Source organism: Balaenoptera musculus, chromosome 19 (assembly GCF_009873245.2).
Source record: "Balaenoptera musculus isolate JJ_BM4_2016_0621 chromosome 19, mBalMus1.pri.v3, whole genome shotgun sequence".
Lineage (NCBI taxonomy): Eukaryota > Metazoa > Chordata > Mammalia > Artiodactyla > Balaenopteridae > Balaenoptera > Balaenoptera musculus.
Genome location: NC_045803.1, coordinates 26,488,900 through 26,505,672, shown reverse-complemented (window position 1 = coordinate 26,505,672; position 16,773 = coordinate 26,488,900).

The following is a 16,773-nucleotide window of genomic DNA, read 5'->3' as shown; positions in this document are numbered from 1 at the left end:
CAACCACCATTCTACTTTCTTCATTTTTTTTTAATAGTTTAGAATTTTTTTTAAAAAGTATTTATTTATTTATTTATTTGGTTGCACTGGGTATTTAGTTGCAGCAGGCGGGCTCGTTAGTTGTGGCTCATGGGCTCCTTTGTTGCGGCTCGAGGGCTCCTTAGTTGCAGCACATGGGCCCCTTAGTTGTGGGATGCGAACTCTTAGTTGTGGCATGCATGTGGGATCTAGTTCCCTGAGCAGGGATTGAACCTGGGACCCCTGCATTGGGCTCACGGAGTCTTAACCATTGCACCACCAGGGAAGTCCCTGTTCTACTTTCTATCTCTATGATTTTGACCACTCTAGGTACCTCATGTAAGTGGAATCATAGAGTATTGGTCCTTTTGTGACTGAATCATTTTACTCAGCATAATGAACTCAAGGTTCATCCATGTTGTAGCATATATCAGAATTTCCTTCCTTTTTAAGAATGAATAATATTCCACTGTATGTATATACTCCATTTTGTTGATCCATTCATTACCCTTTGACAATTAGACAACCATCTGAGGAGCCTCAGATTCCTCTAAAGACAAACAATATGGAAAGAAACATAGCTACTCTGTGACCATCAGATCAAGTGACACGCAGAAAAGGTAGCTTCTACACAAAATTTGGGTCCAAACCTCAATTTGCCTTCCTTATTTTGCTCTTTAAATCATCGTTGGCTTATTCTAGTCATTCTGTTCTTCATTCTCTGCCCATATACTGTAATGTAAAGATGGAAAGAATTGCTTTTATGTTAACCTTTTTTTCTAGGTTTATGAGTTTTGTTGGTTATTTCGGGATATAATATTAATAGCTGGTTACAAATAGCTCGCTCAAGGGAGACTAGATTCAACCTTGAGACTCAAGGTTGGCACTAGATAGTACAAGGAAAGTTACATTTAGGTGTCCATGCCAGAAGGAAAGTATAACTCCAGTGCCCAGGCAATCCATGCAGTCCGCCTAATCCCTCTTCTTTCTTGAGCTCAGAAGAAAGAACTCCTTATTTCCCACATAACCCAAGTATGGGGGATTTAAGATGGTCACAAATTCTTTGACCTTCCTTATATCAGGAGGTGGGTCGGTGTCCCATTCTCTTGAGTCTGGGTGCTCTTTGCTATTGCTTTGACCTGTAGAATACAGCAAAAATGAATTTGTGCTCAGTAAGACAAGACTGTAAACCAATAAATTACTTTAGGAATTTCATCCAAGCCTATTTATCTGGATGGTTTGCTGGATGGGTTCTCCCATCAGACACTCCATCAGGATTGGTCATTGGGAAAACAGCTTGCCTATCAAACAGCAGTTTTACTTATTGAAACTTGCTTTAAGACCCTTGCCTTGCTGTGTTCACCAATCCTAAAATACTATGTTGTGACTGTTGCCCAATCCCAATTGACTCCTCTCTTGAAAGACCTGCTTTGAACCACCTGAGTCCAGACCCCAACCCTATAAATTTATTTTCCTCACCTTCCCCTACTCAGATTGTCAAGGTGGTGTTCTCCATTACTGCAGCAAGTCTAACAAAGTTAGCTTTGCTTGATAGCAGGTTTCCTGGTCATCTTTTGAGATGCTGACAGTCTACAAGATAAGTATTGCTTTGTGAAACGAGTTTCAGTTTCATATATGTGCATGTGTATGTGTCTGTGTTTACTGGAAAGTGATGTAAAATGTATTGCAACTGTGGGTGGTGGTAAAAATGTTCGAAAGCCATTGGTTTATTGTCTTCCTCTACTAGAATAAATTTTGTCTTCTCTGCCTTATCCCCAACGTTTTGAAGAGTTCCTGGCACACAAATACTTGAGTGAAAGAATGAGCGAAAGAACAACTGTCTGATTGAAAAAAATGAAAGACAAGGAAACAAAAGAGAGGGAGGGAAGAAAAAAAGGGAAAGGAAAAGTAACAAGAAGAGGAAAGGGGAAAAGTCACAAGTGGAAAGGAATAGGGAGCAAAGCGGTGCGTGGCTTGCTCCTCCCCGCCGGCAGGGGCGCTGTTGGCAGCTTTGCTGCCCAGGCGGGCTCGGTGGGCGGGGCTGCCGGGGGCGGGATTGCTGGCGCGCGGGGCAAGGTGGGAGTGGAGAAGCTGGAGGGAGAAGATTCGCAGAGGCTGCCTAAGGAAGCCGTGGAGGCGGGCCGCGGCCAGGTAAGCGAGGGCAGGTGGGCCTGGCCTGGCTTCACCGCAACCCAGCCCCCGCGCCCTCAATGACCTTGAGGATGGGAGCTTAGGGAGGCCCAGGCCGGGCCAGCGCCTCAGGACCTCGGTTTTTCGCTCCTTGGGGGCCTCAGGTTCCCCAGCTGGGAAGTGGGCAGATGGGCTGGACGCTTTGCCTCGGAGCAAACTCGGGAATCTCCAGCAGCCGCTCAAGGCCCCTCTTGCGTCCTTTTATAGCCTCCTGGCAGGTCCCCTTGCCTTCCCGCCTTGTCGAGTCCTCACCAGATGCAGGTCGGTGCTGTCTGGATCAGCCTCTCCTCGGCCCGCTGTGCCTTTCCCTCCTTGGGAGAACTCTTGCTAATCTGCTGTGGCTGTCTCCATTAATTCCTTCCTCCCACGTTTATTGAGGCAGCAAATTTGGCGGTTACACCAGGCTTCTGGAGTCAGGAGAGATATGAGTGTGGGTGGATCTCTTGAGCTGTGTGATCCTGGCTAAGTTCTTTTACCTCCCTGTGCCTCCGTTTTCTCATCCCTAAAATGGGATAGTGACAGAACTTACCTTGTAGGCTCTTTTGATATTTAAAGACGTTAATATGGATAAAGGTTTCGAGCAGAGATATCCTCCTGTTGCACCATTAGCTTCGTGCCTCCGCTTCCTTGCTCATTACCGCACGGTTGTGATTTTCCTTCGGTGATTAATTAGTTTTGACTGCTTAACGTTTGTTAATGAATTTTTCCCAGGAAGGCAGACAGAGCTCTTATCTTTGTTCACTCTGTATCCCTCACATCTAGGTCGGTATCTTAGTGGCATCTGAAGCCAGCGTTGGGTAGGCTGGGGGTACAGGGGCGATCAAGACAGTTCTGCCCTCGGTCTGAAAGAGGCATTTGAGCAAGTATAGCAGGGTTGGGTCTTGTGTGGGAGCTCAGTGCCTGGGGAAAATCAGTTAAGGTCAATATTACCCTTGAAGGAACTGGATCTTGAAAGCCCCAAACTGAGATTTACTTTTTTGGGTCATCTTTGTATTTCAGCTTTGTCCTAGTCCCAGGACAATAGAGGCCAAAACTGTTTTGCAAGGTAAATGCCTCTTACTGTGACTCTTTTGTGATGGAGGAATGAGAGCAGACAAGAGGCCACCTGCAATTCAGTGTTGGCTTTCAAATGCTGCCCTCAGTTAGTGTTGAGAATGCACTGGAATCCCCAGCACTTGCTTTTGGGTGGGCTACCACTACCTTCTAGGGTGAGGTGTCATTTTGCCAGGCTGGTCAAGTGATCCTGTCCCCAAGCTCATGGAGGAAAAACTAATTTCCCCCTTGCACACTTAAGTTGACAGCTCAAGTGTTTTTCATTATACTTCTAAAGAGTTGCAGAGGATATTACTACCATTCTCTACTATGTTTATTCTATGCATGTTTTAACTATATTTTGAGCAAAATCCAGGAGTTGCCGATTTAGCCTACTAGTTTATGGAAATTGTCCGGCAAAACATCTGATTGGCCAAATTGGGCCTTACATTCCAAACCAGAGGTCTGATTTCATTTTTAAAATACAGCTTATTGAGGTTTAATTTACACACCATAGAATTCTCTCATTTTAAATTTAATGATTTTTTTGGGGACTTCCCTGGTGGTGCAGTGGTTAAGAATCCACCTGCCAATACAGGGGACACGGGTTTGAGCCCTGGTCCAGGAAGATCCCACATGCCGCGGAGCAACTGAGCCCGTGTGCCACAACTAGTGAGCCTGCGCTCTAGAGCCCGCGAGCCACAACTACTGAGCCCGCGCACCCTAGAGTCCGTGCTCCTCAACAAAAGAAGCCGCCGCAGTGAGAAGCCCGTGCACTGCAATGAAGAGTAGCCCCCGCTTGCTGCAACTAGAGAAAGCCCGCGCGCAGTAACGAAGACACGCTGCAGCCATAAATAAACAAACTAATTAATTAATTAATTAATTAATGATTTTTAGTAAATCTCCATAAGCCATTACCACAGTCAATTTTAGAACATTTCTGTGACACCAAAAAGATTACCCTGCGCCCATTTTCAGTCACTCCTCATTCTACCCCAGGCAACCAATGATCTGGTTTCCATTTCTGTGAATTCACATTTTCTGGATATTTCATATAAATGGAATCATCATATAATATGTAGTCTTTTGTGACTGGCCTTCATGTTAGCATAAAGTTTTTGAGGTTCATTCATGTTGTAGCATATATCAGTACTTCCTTTTTATTGCTGAATAGTATTTCATTGTATGGATATACCACATTTTTTTCTTCTTATCTGTTTACCAGTTGATGGACATTTGAATTGTTTCCATTTTTTTGGCTTTTGTGAATAACTCTTATATGAACATTCACATATGAGTCTTTATGTGGACATATGTTTCCTTTCTCTTGGGTAGATGGGTTGAATTGCTCAGTCATACGGTAAATTTATGTTTAACTTTTTAAGAACCTGCCAAACAGCTTTCCAAAGAGGCTGTACCATTTTACATCCCCACCAGCATAATATGAGGGTTTTGGTTTCTTCACATCTTCACCAACACTTCTCCTTTGGATTATATCCATCCTAGTAGGTGTGAAGTTTTTTTTGTTTTGTTTTGTTTTTGTTTACATCATGACATTTTTATTGGTTGAAAATGCATTACACACAAACCAGCACAATATGTTTCAAGCTCCATGAGGGCAGAGACTGTTGTCTATTTTTTCACCACTGTATACCTGACATACAGTAAGCACTCAACATTTGATGAACAGGTACACTTCGCAAGTATATGAACACATTCAAGAGAAAAGGACTATGTGCAGTGAGAGAGGATTTGTTCTCTATGATGGCCCTATGCCAGCAGCTAAGGAGTAATCCCCTCAACCTTTTGCCTCTGGGGTGGAATAGAAGCCCAGGCTCATGTGAGAAGGATGCTGGCCATTTGGGCTCCACTTGCAGGGTTTGTCCCACCCAGCAGTCGCTTGGCTGCCAGCCTTTGGCCTGTCCCAGGTCCCGTTTGCTCATCTCTTGGCTTGCCACCTTCCTACTTTATCACTGAGGCTTTAGTCTGTTTGTTCCTATAGAAACAGACCCTCCAAAGAATCTGATGTGTGCATCACCTCACTTATCCTCACAACACTGCCTGGACCAGTGATTCTCAACTGGGGACAATTTTGCCCCCCAGGAGACATTTGGCAATGCCTGGAGACACTTTTGATTGCCATGACTTGGTGGGGTTGTTGCTCCTGGTGTCTAGAGTGTACAGGTCAAGGATGCTTCTAAACATCCTACAATGCACAGGATGCCCCTACAGCAGAGAATGAAAGGGTCCAAAATATCAGTAGTGTTGAGGACCTCTGCCCTATAGGTCAGGGGCTCTGCTAGCTCCATTTTTACAGGAGAAGAGACAGGTGTGCAGAGGTTGGGTAAGTTGTCCCATGGTCCTGTAGCTGGTGAGCAGTGAGCTAGGATGTAAACCAAGTGAGGCTGGCCTCAGAGCCCTAGCTCATACCCCACTGTACATGGTTGCTTCTCAGAAATGGAAAACCCAAACAGATGGAACAGCTTTTTACTCCTTCATTCAGTTATGCTACAACCAAGGGACCAGCTGTCCCACTTTGCCTAGCGCTGAGCAGGTTCACAGGATGTGAGACTTGGTGCTCAAACTGGGATGCATGGTCATCCTAGTACAACCCAGACTCTGTAAGGATCTGAGCTTGAGACCTGGTCACCATAATTAATCTGTTGTGTTCATACCATGTGGTAATCACTCAGTAGTGATTACCTATATCATTTATAGGGGCCCAACCCCAGTCCCAAGTTCACATAGTCTCAAGGCCAACTTTACTCGTGTTCTGAAAATATTGATCTGTTAGCTCCTTGAGTTAAGTCAGCAAGCCTCCAGGTAGATCAAAATTTATCCTTGGAGGATTTTTAAGGTTTTTTGGAGAAGCAGATCAGTTGGGGATAGTGTGGTAGAGGAAAAAAAAATCCCACAGTTTGATGGTAAGGTCAGAGTTCCCATCGCCTAACCTGTCTGGGGCTCAGTGTCCTCATTTGCAAATTGAGTCGATAACAGGAGCCACGGTTATGGGTATTACCTTGTACCAGGTACTGTGCTTTCAAGGTGTTTGCACATAAGGTTATCTCATTTAATCTTCAACGCTGGGAGTGGGTGGCTCCTCGGGTTAAGTGGTGAGCCCAAGGAGGCAGCCGGAGTCAGGACGCAAACCCAGATTGTCTCACTCCAAAGACCACACTTCTACAGCTACGTAATGTCTCCCAGGGCTGTTTCTGAGGAGATGGGAAAACATGCCAATTAGGGTGGAAAATAGGAGGTGGCCTCAAGGGCAGCGCATTCAGTGTGTTTGCAAAGGCACGTGTGTTTCTCCACTGCCTAAGACCCCTGAAGCATCCCTGGCTCCCCAGCACCTACACGATGGGCCCCTGCAGCTGACCTCACCCTCCAGCACCTGAACACCTCCCTCACTTGCTGCCCCCAGCAGTGTGTGTTTGATGTGATCAGTGGATTTGAAGTATGGCTCAGACCGCAGGAGCCGCCTTCTTTCATGGGGAAGCAGAGCTCCAGCCTCTCAGCAGCAGCTGGCCTGTCTCTTCTCGACCCTCCTGTAGGAGTCTGGCTCGAGCTGCAGGATTTGTGTGTCAGCTTCAAAAGTGCCTGAGGCTGTGTCCACACGGTGAAGGTCCTTGATGTGTTGCTGTGGTTTGCTGAGGCTTCCAAGGACAGGGGGTCTGCTGGGGAGTCGACAGGCTGATTTCCTTGTCTGCAGCTGAGTCATTCCGAGAATAGAAGCGGCTGCTGTTTTTCGAGCACTTATTCTGTCCCAGGCGTCATGCAGATCATTTCCCATGGAATGCTTCCCTCTTCTTCCTGGGCTGGCGGTTCTCCTTATGCTGCTTTACTTTTTCTTCTTTCCATAGCTAGGAAGTGTATTCTAAAAACCTTTGTCTCCCAGGTGGTGACTCTGTGCTGGGTGTTCCCCGATCCCACGATGCAGTCCTATAGAAGTGACCCGGTGCAGCCTGGTCGTTTCACACGTGGCCTTTGGAGTGGGGACAGCCAGGTCTGAATCCCTGCAAGTTGTGTGCAGTGTGAAGTTTTGTGGTGGTTTGGCTTTGCCATGGCTCCTTATCAAGCTGCACGTGGTTCTGAAGGAAGACAGAGGACACCAAAGTGGAACTGGAATCAGTGAAATAAAATTCATGTTTGTTTGTTTAATTAAAGATTTGCACTGTGACCTACTTACCTCCTTTCCTTTTCTCCATTCCTTGGGATGCCAGTGTCCGTGCGTCTTCCCTAGATGTTTTATTGACTTAAACTTTTTCTTTAGCAGAGAAATAGAGTTGGGAGGGTATCTGTGGGCTGTGATTAGCTGGTCTTCATTGTTGTGTTTGCTTGAAAATTGGTGTATTGTGGTGCAGGGTGGGTGATAGAAACAAGCATTGCCACTTACAAGTTTCACTGTGCTATTGATACTGTGAAAATGATTTTCTTACTTAATCCTAAAAAAATAATGCAATTTATTTTTCTAGGATTTAAGGTGTCTTCGTTGGTCAGACTTCAGAGAAGACAATATGGAAGACTTTCAGTAGCTAAAAGGTAAAGTGAAATATTCTTTAAATTTGTGTTTTGGTTTTTAGACAATCCCAGGGTAAAATAGCAAAATTAGATGAGGACATAAATGCAGATATCAAGATTTAATTTTGGTGAATTTGCTGATTTCACTTTAATTTTAGTTTATATAATTAAAAAAACTCTATCCTTTTAAATCTTTTCTGATAGCAAAAGTAATACTTTTTTTTCTTATTAGTTATCTATTTTATACATGTTAGTGTATATGTGTCAATCCCAATCTCCCAATTCATCCCACCACCAAGTAATACTTTTTTTTAAACTTTCCTTTCAGAATAATTATAGACTCACAGGAAATTGTAGTAAATATTTGTTTTAAAATATTCAGACAACACTGAAATGCATAGTACAAAAAGTACAAATCCTCTGTAACCATACCCCTGAACATTTGCTAGTATTAACAGTTCGGTATGTCTTCTTTAGGCTTTTTGTTACATTGCCAAAGAAATCTGTAAACAAAGTAAACTCTCAATTTTTGCACGTTGGAAGAGAGTCTGCAAACTTAAATGCTTATTATACATTTCACCTCTGCAAACACAAATAGATACCATCAGGTCTTTGCACTTTTTTTTTTTTCCCCCTTCACTGTTCTTTTTATACATTACTTACAGGCTCTGTGGTCGTTACTCAGAGCCTGGTTACTCCCAAAGAACTGGAATCGGGCCTCCTACCCCACTATGGCCTTGCTTCTCCTACCTTAGGATACCTAAGAATCACTTGACAAGCTTATTAAAATGAAGTTTCCCAGGCCCCATTCATGCTGTTCTTAAGATCTGGGAATCTGCCTGTCAATGCAAGGGACATGGGTTCGAGCCCTGGTCCAGGAAGATCCCACATGCCGTGGAACAGCTAAGCCTGTGCGCCACAACTACTGAGCCTGCGCTCTAGAGCCCACGAGCCACAACTGCTGAAGGCCGCACACCTAGAGCCCGTGCTCCGCAACAAGAGAAGCCACTGCAATGAGAAGCCTGCGCACCGCAACGAAGAGTAGCCACCCGCTCTCAGCAACTAGAGAAAGCCCATGCGCAGCAACAAAGACCCAATGTGGCCATAAATAAATAAAAATAAATAAATAAATAAATAAATAAAATAGATTTAAAAAAAAAGATCTGGGGCCCAGGGAGCTGCTTAAGTATGCAGCTCAGGTGACTCCTGCTCTTGGTGTTAGAGCCACTTTAAGAATCCTCCACCAGCAAATTGCTGGTACCAGTTATCTAGGAAACTGTGCTAAGCTCAGCTGCTCCCAGCACGTGCCCTTTGGCTGGTTGCTGTTGGTTGGAGTCAGGGTGCTTGTAAATAAAGCCAGTGTGGGTACTGCTACAGACATGAGTGTGCACACCGGGCTCTTAGGTTAGCTCCCATCACAGCCCTAGTGACTAGCCTACTATCCTGCCTGCCTGCTACAGAGCAGGCACTCCTCGGATACCTGGTAGTTGGTATTGAGTGAATGAATGAATGTTTATTTGCTTTTCCCTCTCATAGCCCATTTGTAGTGGTAAATAAGCAGCAGTTGTATAGACTTAGCCTTATACCAAAGGAAGGTAGAAAAAAATGTAAAAGGCAGACAGAAACATTCAAAATCATAGCTGTTTTGGACCATGAATTAGTTTTCCATTCCCATATCACATTATCACACATTTAGCTGTTTAAAAGAACACACATTTAGGGGACTTCCCTGGTGGTCCAGCAGTTAAGACTCCTCACTTCCACTGCAGGGGGATAGGTTCGATTCCTCGTCGGAGAACTAAGATCCTGCATGCCATGTGATGCGGCCAAAAAAAAACACCAAAAAACCCCACACATTTATTATAGAACAGTTTTGTAAGTCAGAAGTGCAACATGGGTCTCACCAGGCTAAAATCAAGGTGTCAGCAGCCTGTGTTCCTTTCTGGAGAAGCTGTAGGAGAGAATCTTGTTTCCTTGCTCATTCAGAATGTTGATAAAACTCAGTTCCTTGCAGTTGTAGGACTGAGGTCTCCATTTCTGGCTGTCAGCTGAGGACCATCTGCATCTTCTAGAGGCCATTCCTTGGCTTGAGACCCCCTTCCTCCATCTTCAAAGCCAGCAACATCACGTTTCAAATCTCTCCTCCTCCAATTCATCTCTCTGATTGAAGCCTGGAAAGGCTCTCTACTTTTAAGGACTCAAGTGATTAGATTTTGGACCAGATGATTCAGTACAGTGCCCCCGTCTCAAGGTCTATAGCCTCAGTCGCATCTCCAAAGTCCCTTTTGCCATGTAAGTTAGCATAGTCACAGGATCCAGCGATTCTGATGTGGATGTCTTTGTAGGCCATTCTTCTGCCTACTTCAGACCATTTAGGACTCATAGCCTCAGTAGTCCTTGAGAGCGTTGCTCTGTCATGGGCCAGCACAATTCCTCTCTTTCTTTGATTCTAAGATACCATTCATTAAAAAATACTTTTTAGGGCTTCCCTGGTGGCGCAGTGGTTAAGAATCTGCCTGCCAATGCAGGGGACATGGGTTCGAGCCCTGGTCGGGGAAGATCCCACATGCTGCGGAGCAGCTAAGCCCGTGCACCACAACTACTGAGCCTGCACTCTAGAGCCCGCGAGCCACAACTACTGAGCCCACGTGCCGCAACTACTGAAGCCCGTGCGCCTAGAGCCCATGCTCTGCAACAAGAGCAGCCACCACAATGAGAAGCCCGTGCATCACAGTGAAGAGTAGCCCCCGCTCGCCGCAACTAGAGAAAGCCTGTGCGCAGCAACAAAGACCCAACGCAGCCAAAAATAAATAAATAAGTAAAATAAATTTAAAAAAAAAAACTTTTTATTATGGAAAGTTTCAAAGATAAACTGAAGTAGCAAAACAGTATAATATATACCCATTCATACCCATCATTTTATTCTAGTAAATACCGACTCTTGGCCAATCTTGTGTCATCTATCCCCTTCCCACTACAGTTTGAAATTATTTTGAAGCAAATATCAGAGGACATAATCTACATATATTTTAATATCTATTTCTGGAAGATAGTCACAGTTTACTAATACTCCCCCAAATCAATGGTTTAATATCACCAAATATCTAGACACTTTTTATATTTTCTTGATTATCTTATCCAATTGTTTATAGTTTATTTTAATTGAGATCTAAATAAAGCCTACATATTATATTTGGTTGATGTCTCTTATCTCTCTTTTTTCTTATTGTGTAAAATATATATAACACAAAATTACCATTTTGAGTATACATTTTTATTTTTAAACATTTTAGCTCATTTTAATTAATTAATTAATTTATTTATTTATTTTATTTTTTTGGCTGTGTTGGGTCTTCGTTTCTGTGCGAGGGCTTTCTCCAGTTGAGGTGAGTGGGGGCCACTCTTCATCACGGTGTGCGGGCCTCTCACTGTCGTGGCCTCTCCCTTTGTGGAGCACAGGCTCCAGATGCGCAGGCTCAGTAGTTGTGGCTCACGGGCTTAGTTGCTCCGTGGCATGTGGGATCTTCCCAGACCAGGGCTCGAACCCGTGTCGCCTGCATTGGCAGGCAGATTCTTAACCACTGCGCCACCAGGGAAGCCCTTGAGTATACATTTTAAGTGTACAGTTTAGTGGCATTAAGTACATTCATATTGTTGTGCAACCATCATCATCCATCTCTAGAGCTTCTTCATCATTCCAGACTGAATCTCTGTGCCTATTAAATAATAACTCCTCATTCCTCTAGCCAGTATCAGAATGTCCTTTTTTAAAAAAATTACCGGGCTTCCCTGGTGGCGCAGTGGTTGAGAATCTGCCTGCCAATGCAGGGGACACGGGTTCGAGCCCTGGTCTGGGAAGATCCCACATGCCGCGGAGCAACTAAGCCCGTGCGCCACAACTACTGAGCCTGCGCGTCTGGAGCCTGTGCTCCGCAACGAGAGAGGCCGCGATAGTGAGAGGCCCGCGCACCGCGCTGAAGAGGGGCCCCCGCTTTCCGCAACTAGAGAAAGCCCTCGCACAGAAACGAAGACCCAACGCAGCCATAAATAAATAAACAAATACTTAAAAAAAAATAATAATTTAACAATAAAAGTTATCATTTAAAAAAAAAAAATTACCATCTTAACCATCTCTAAGTGTGCAGTTCAGTAGTTTTAAGTGTATTTGCATTGTTATGAGACAGATCTCCAGAACTTTTTCATCTTGCATAACTAAAACTCTATACCTATTAAACAGTAACTCCCCTTTCCCCCTCCCCCAGCCCTCAATAAGCATCATTTTCCTTTCTGTTTCTAGGAATTTGACTACTTTAGTGTTGTGTTCCCAGCCTGTTTATGTTAAGGTTCTTGAGTAGGAATGCCTGAGGCACTCACCTGGGCCCTATTACTCTTAGCAAGCCCCACTGATATTTCCCTCACTGGGGCCAGTGTTGTGACTGGGCTGGCACTTGTCATTCTTATTATGACTGTAGGATGAAACTCTGCAAAAAACCATCAGGGAACTTAGAGGAACAAGATTTATTACTCACAGGTCCTGGAGGGTACGCAACATGTCCAAGGGCCAGGTGGCGAGGGCGAAGGTAGAGAGAACACCTGGGGCTCTGCCTTTATTAGGGTGTGAATGTGGGGTGCCTGGGGTTTCATGGTGCCACTCATTCCTGGCTTTAATATAAGAGAGGAAATTAGGGTGCGGGAGAGTGGAGACAGGGTCACTCAAGATGGTCCGTTATCTGGGTCACCCAAGGTTTTCTGAAAGGGGAACTTCATGGGTGTGGGTGACCCAGTTCCTCATCTGGTTGTTTTGCTAGTAGCTGTATCATACACCTGGCAATGTTTATTCAAGATGGATGGCTTTTGAAGTGGATTTCTTTGCAATCAAAAGCTTAATGTCAGGTACTTATACTATATTATTTACCTTACATGTGTGGATTCATACAATATTTGTCCTTTTGTGACTGGTTTATTTCACTTAGCATAATGTCCTGAAGGTTCATCCATGCTGTAGTGTGTGACAGGATTTCCTTCCTTTTAAGGCTGCGTAGTATTCCATTGTGTGTGTGATGTTTAATTTTATGTATCAATTTGGCTGGGCCATGGGATGCCCAGATATTTGGTCAAACATCATTCTGGGTGTTTCTGTGGGGATGTTTTTGGATAAGATTAACATTTAAATTGGTGGGCTTTGAGTAAAGCACGTGGCTCTGCATAATGTGGGTGGGGCTCATCCAATTAAAGGTCTGGATAGAACAAAGAGATTGACTACACCCTGCAAATGAGAATTCTTCAGCAGACTGCCCTCAAACTCAGACTGGAACACTGGCTCTCCTGGGTCTCCAGCCTGTCAGTCCACCCTGCAGAATTTGGACTTGCCAGCCTCCATACTTGCGTGAACGAATTCCTTACAATGTATACTTATTTTTATTGAAGTATAGTTGATTTACAATGTTGTGTTAATTTCTGCTGTATAGCAAAGTGATTTAGTTATACATATATATACATTCTTTTATATATTCTTTTCCATTATGGTTTATCACAGGATATTGAATATAGTTCCCTGTGCTATACAGTAGGGCTTTGTTTTTTATCCATTTTATATGTAATAGTTTGCATCTACTAATCCCAAATTCTCAGTCTATCCCTCCCCTACCCCTGCCTTGGCAACTGCAAGTCTGTTCTCTATGTCTGTGACTCTGTTTCTGTTTCGTAGATAAGTTCATTTGTGTCATATTTTAGGTTCCACATATAAGTGACATCATATGGTATTTGTCTTTCTCTTTCTGACTTACTGAACTTAATATGGTAGTCTTTAGTTGCATCCATGTTGTTGCAAATGGCATTATTTCATTCCTTTTTATAGCTGAGTAGTATTTCATTGTATATATGTACCACATCTTCTTTATGCATTCATCTGTTGATGGGCATTTAGTTTGTTTCCATGTCCTGACTATTGTGAATAGTGCTGCTATGAACATAGCGGTGTATGTATCTTTTTGAATTATAGTTTTGTCTGGATGTATGCCCAGGAGTGGGATTGCTGGGTAATATGGCAACTCTATGTTTAGTTTTTTGAGGAACCTCCATACTATTCTCCATAGTGGCTGCACCAAACTTACATTCCCACCAGCAGTGTAGCAGGGTTCCCTTTTCTCCACACCCTCTCCAGCATTTGTTATTTGTAGGCTTTTTAATGATGGCCATTCTGACCCATGTGAGGTGGTATCTCATTGTAGTTTTGATTTGCATTTCTCTAATAGTTAGCAGTGTTGAGCATCCTTTTATGTGCCTGTTGGCCATCTGTATGTCTTCTTTGGAGAAATGTCTATTAAGGTCTTCTGCCCATTTTCCACCAATTCCTTATAATAGATCTCTATATACACAGCCTGTTGGTTCTTTTTCTCTGGAGAACTCTGACAAATACAGTGTGTATAAACTACATTTTGCTTATCTGTTTTTCCACTGATGGACATTTAGATTGCTTTCACCTCTTGTCTATTTTGAATAATGTGGCTGTGAAAATGGGTGTACAAATATCTCTTAGAGAGATATTTCAGTTCTTTGGATATATACTCAGAAGTGGGATTGTTGGATCATCTGGTAGTTCTATTTTTAATTTTTTGAGGACCTGCCAGACTGTTTTTCCATAGCTGTTGCACCATTTTATAATCCTACCAACAGCACGCAAGTGTTCCAGCTTCTCTACATCTCCATCAACACTTATTATTTTCTGTTTTTTGATAGTAGCCATCCTAATGGGTGTAAAGTGATATCTTATTGTGGTTTTGATTTGCATTTCTCTGATTAGTGATGTTGAGCATCTTTTCAGGTGCTTATTGGCCGTTTGTGTATCTTGTTGGAGAAGTGTCTATTTAAATCTTTTGCCCATTTTTGAATCAGGTTGTTTGTTTTTTGTTGTTGAGTTGTAGGAATTTTTTAATATATTCTGCATGTAAGTCCCTTATTAGGTATATGATTTGCCACTACTTTTTCCTGTTTTGTGGGTTGCCTTTTCACTCCTTTTATGTGCAAAAGTTTTAAATTTTGATGTAGTCCAATTTATCTTTTTTTTTCTTTTGTTGTCTGTGCTTTTGGTGTCATATTCAAGAAATCATTGCCAAATTCAGTGTTATAAAGCGTTCCCCCTGTGTTTTCTTTTAAGAGTTTAATAGTATCAGGTCTTTTATTTATTTATTTATATAAATTTATTTATTTATTTTTGGCTGCGTTGGGTCTTTCTCTAGTTGCATTGCTGTGTGTGGGCTTACTCTAGTTGCGGTGAGCAGGGGCTACTCTTTGTTGCGGCACATGGGCATCTCATTGCAGTGGCTTCTCTTGTTGGGGAGCATGGGCTCTAGGCACATGGGTTTTGGTAGTTGTGGCTTGCAGGCTCTAGATCACAGGCTCAGTAGTTGTGGTGCACGGGCTTAGTTGCTTCGCGGCATGTGGGATCTTCCTGGACCAGTGATCGAACCCATGTCCCCTGCACTGGCAGGTGGATTCTTAACCACTGCACCACCAGGGAAGTCCCAGGTCTTATATTTAGATCTTTGTTTCACTTTGACTTAATTTTTGCGTATAACATAAGATAAAAGTGTCCAACTTCATTTTTTTGGCATGTGGATGTCCAGTTTTCCCAGTCCAGTTTGTTGAAAAGATTGTTCTTTGCCCATTGAATAGTCTTGACACTTTGTCAGAAATCATTTAACCCTATATGTGAGAGTATATTTCTGGGCTTTCTATTCTGTTCTGTTGGTCTATATGTCTGTGTTTATGCCAGTACCACACTGTTTTGAATACCATAGCTTTGTAGTAAGTTTTGAGATCAAGAAGTGGGAAGCCTCCAACTTTGTTCTTCTTTTTCAAGATTACTTTGGCTATTTGGGGTCCCTTGAAATTCCATCTGAATTTTGGGATGGAGTTTTCAATTTCTGCAAAAAAAAACCTCATTGAAATTTTGATAGGAATTGCATTGAATCTGTGGATTGCTTTGCACTGTTTTGACATCTTAATAATATTAAGTCTTCCAATTCATGAACATGGGATATCTTTCTGTTTATTGGTATCATCTTTAATTTCTTTCAACAACATTTTATAGTTTTCAGTGTACAGGTGTTTTACCTCTTTAAATTTATTCCTGAGTATTTTATTCTTTTTGACATTACTGTAAATGGGATTGTTTTCTTAATTTCCTTTCACATAGTTCATTGTTAGTGTATGGAAATGCAACTTTTTTTTGCAAGTTGATTTTGTATCCTGGGCATTTTTGTCTTGTTCCTGATCTTAGAGGAAATGTTTTCAGTCTTACCATTGAACATGATGTTAGCTGTGGGACTTTCATTTATAGCCTTTATTTTGTTGAGGTAGTTTCCTTCTATTTCTAGTTTGTGGAGTTGTTTTTTTAATCATGAAAGTGTGTTGAATTTTGTCAAATGCTTTCTGCATCAGTTGAGATGATCATGTGGCTTTTTTCCTTCATTCTGTTCCTGTGGTGTATCACATTGATTTTCACATGTTGAACCATCCTTTCATTGAAGGAATAAGTCCCACTTGGCTATGGCTTGTAATCCTTTTAATGTGCTGCTGAATTCTGTTTGCTTGTATTTTGTTGAGGATTTTTGCATCAATATTCATAAAGGACATTGATCTATAGTTTTCTTTTCTTGTAGTGTCTTTGTCTGGCTTTGGTATCAGGGTAATGCTGGTCTCATAGAATGAGTTTGAGAAGATTGGTGTTAATTCTTTTATAAATGTTTGGTGGAATTCACCAGTGAAGCCATCTGGTCATGGGCTGTTCTTTGTGTAGGTTTTAAATTGCTGGTTCAGTCTAGTTACAGGTTTATTCAGATTTTTTGTTTGCTCATGATTCAGTCTTGGTAGGTTGTACGTTTCCTGAAGTTAGTCCCTTTCATGTAGGTTAATGAGTTTGTGGTGTATAATTATTTATAGTACTTTTATAATTTTTTTATTTGTGTAAAACTGGTAGTAATGTCCCCTCTTTCATATTTGATTTTAGTTTTT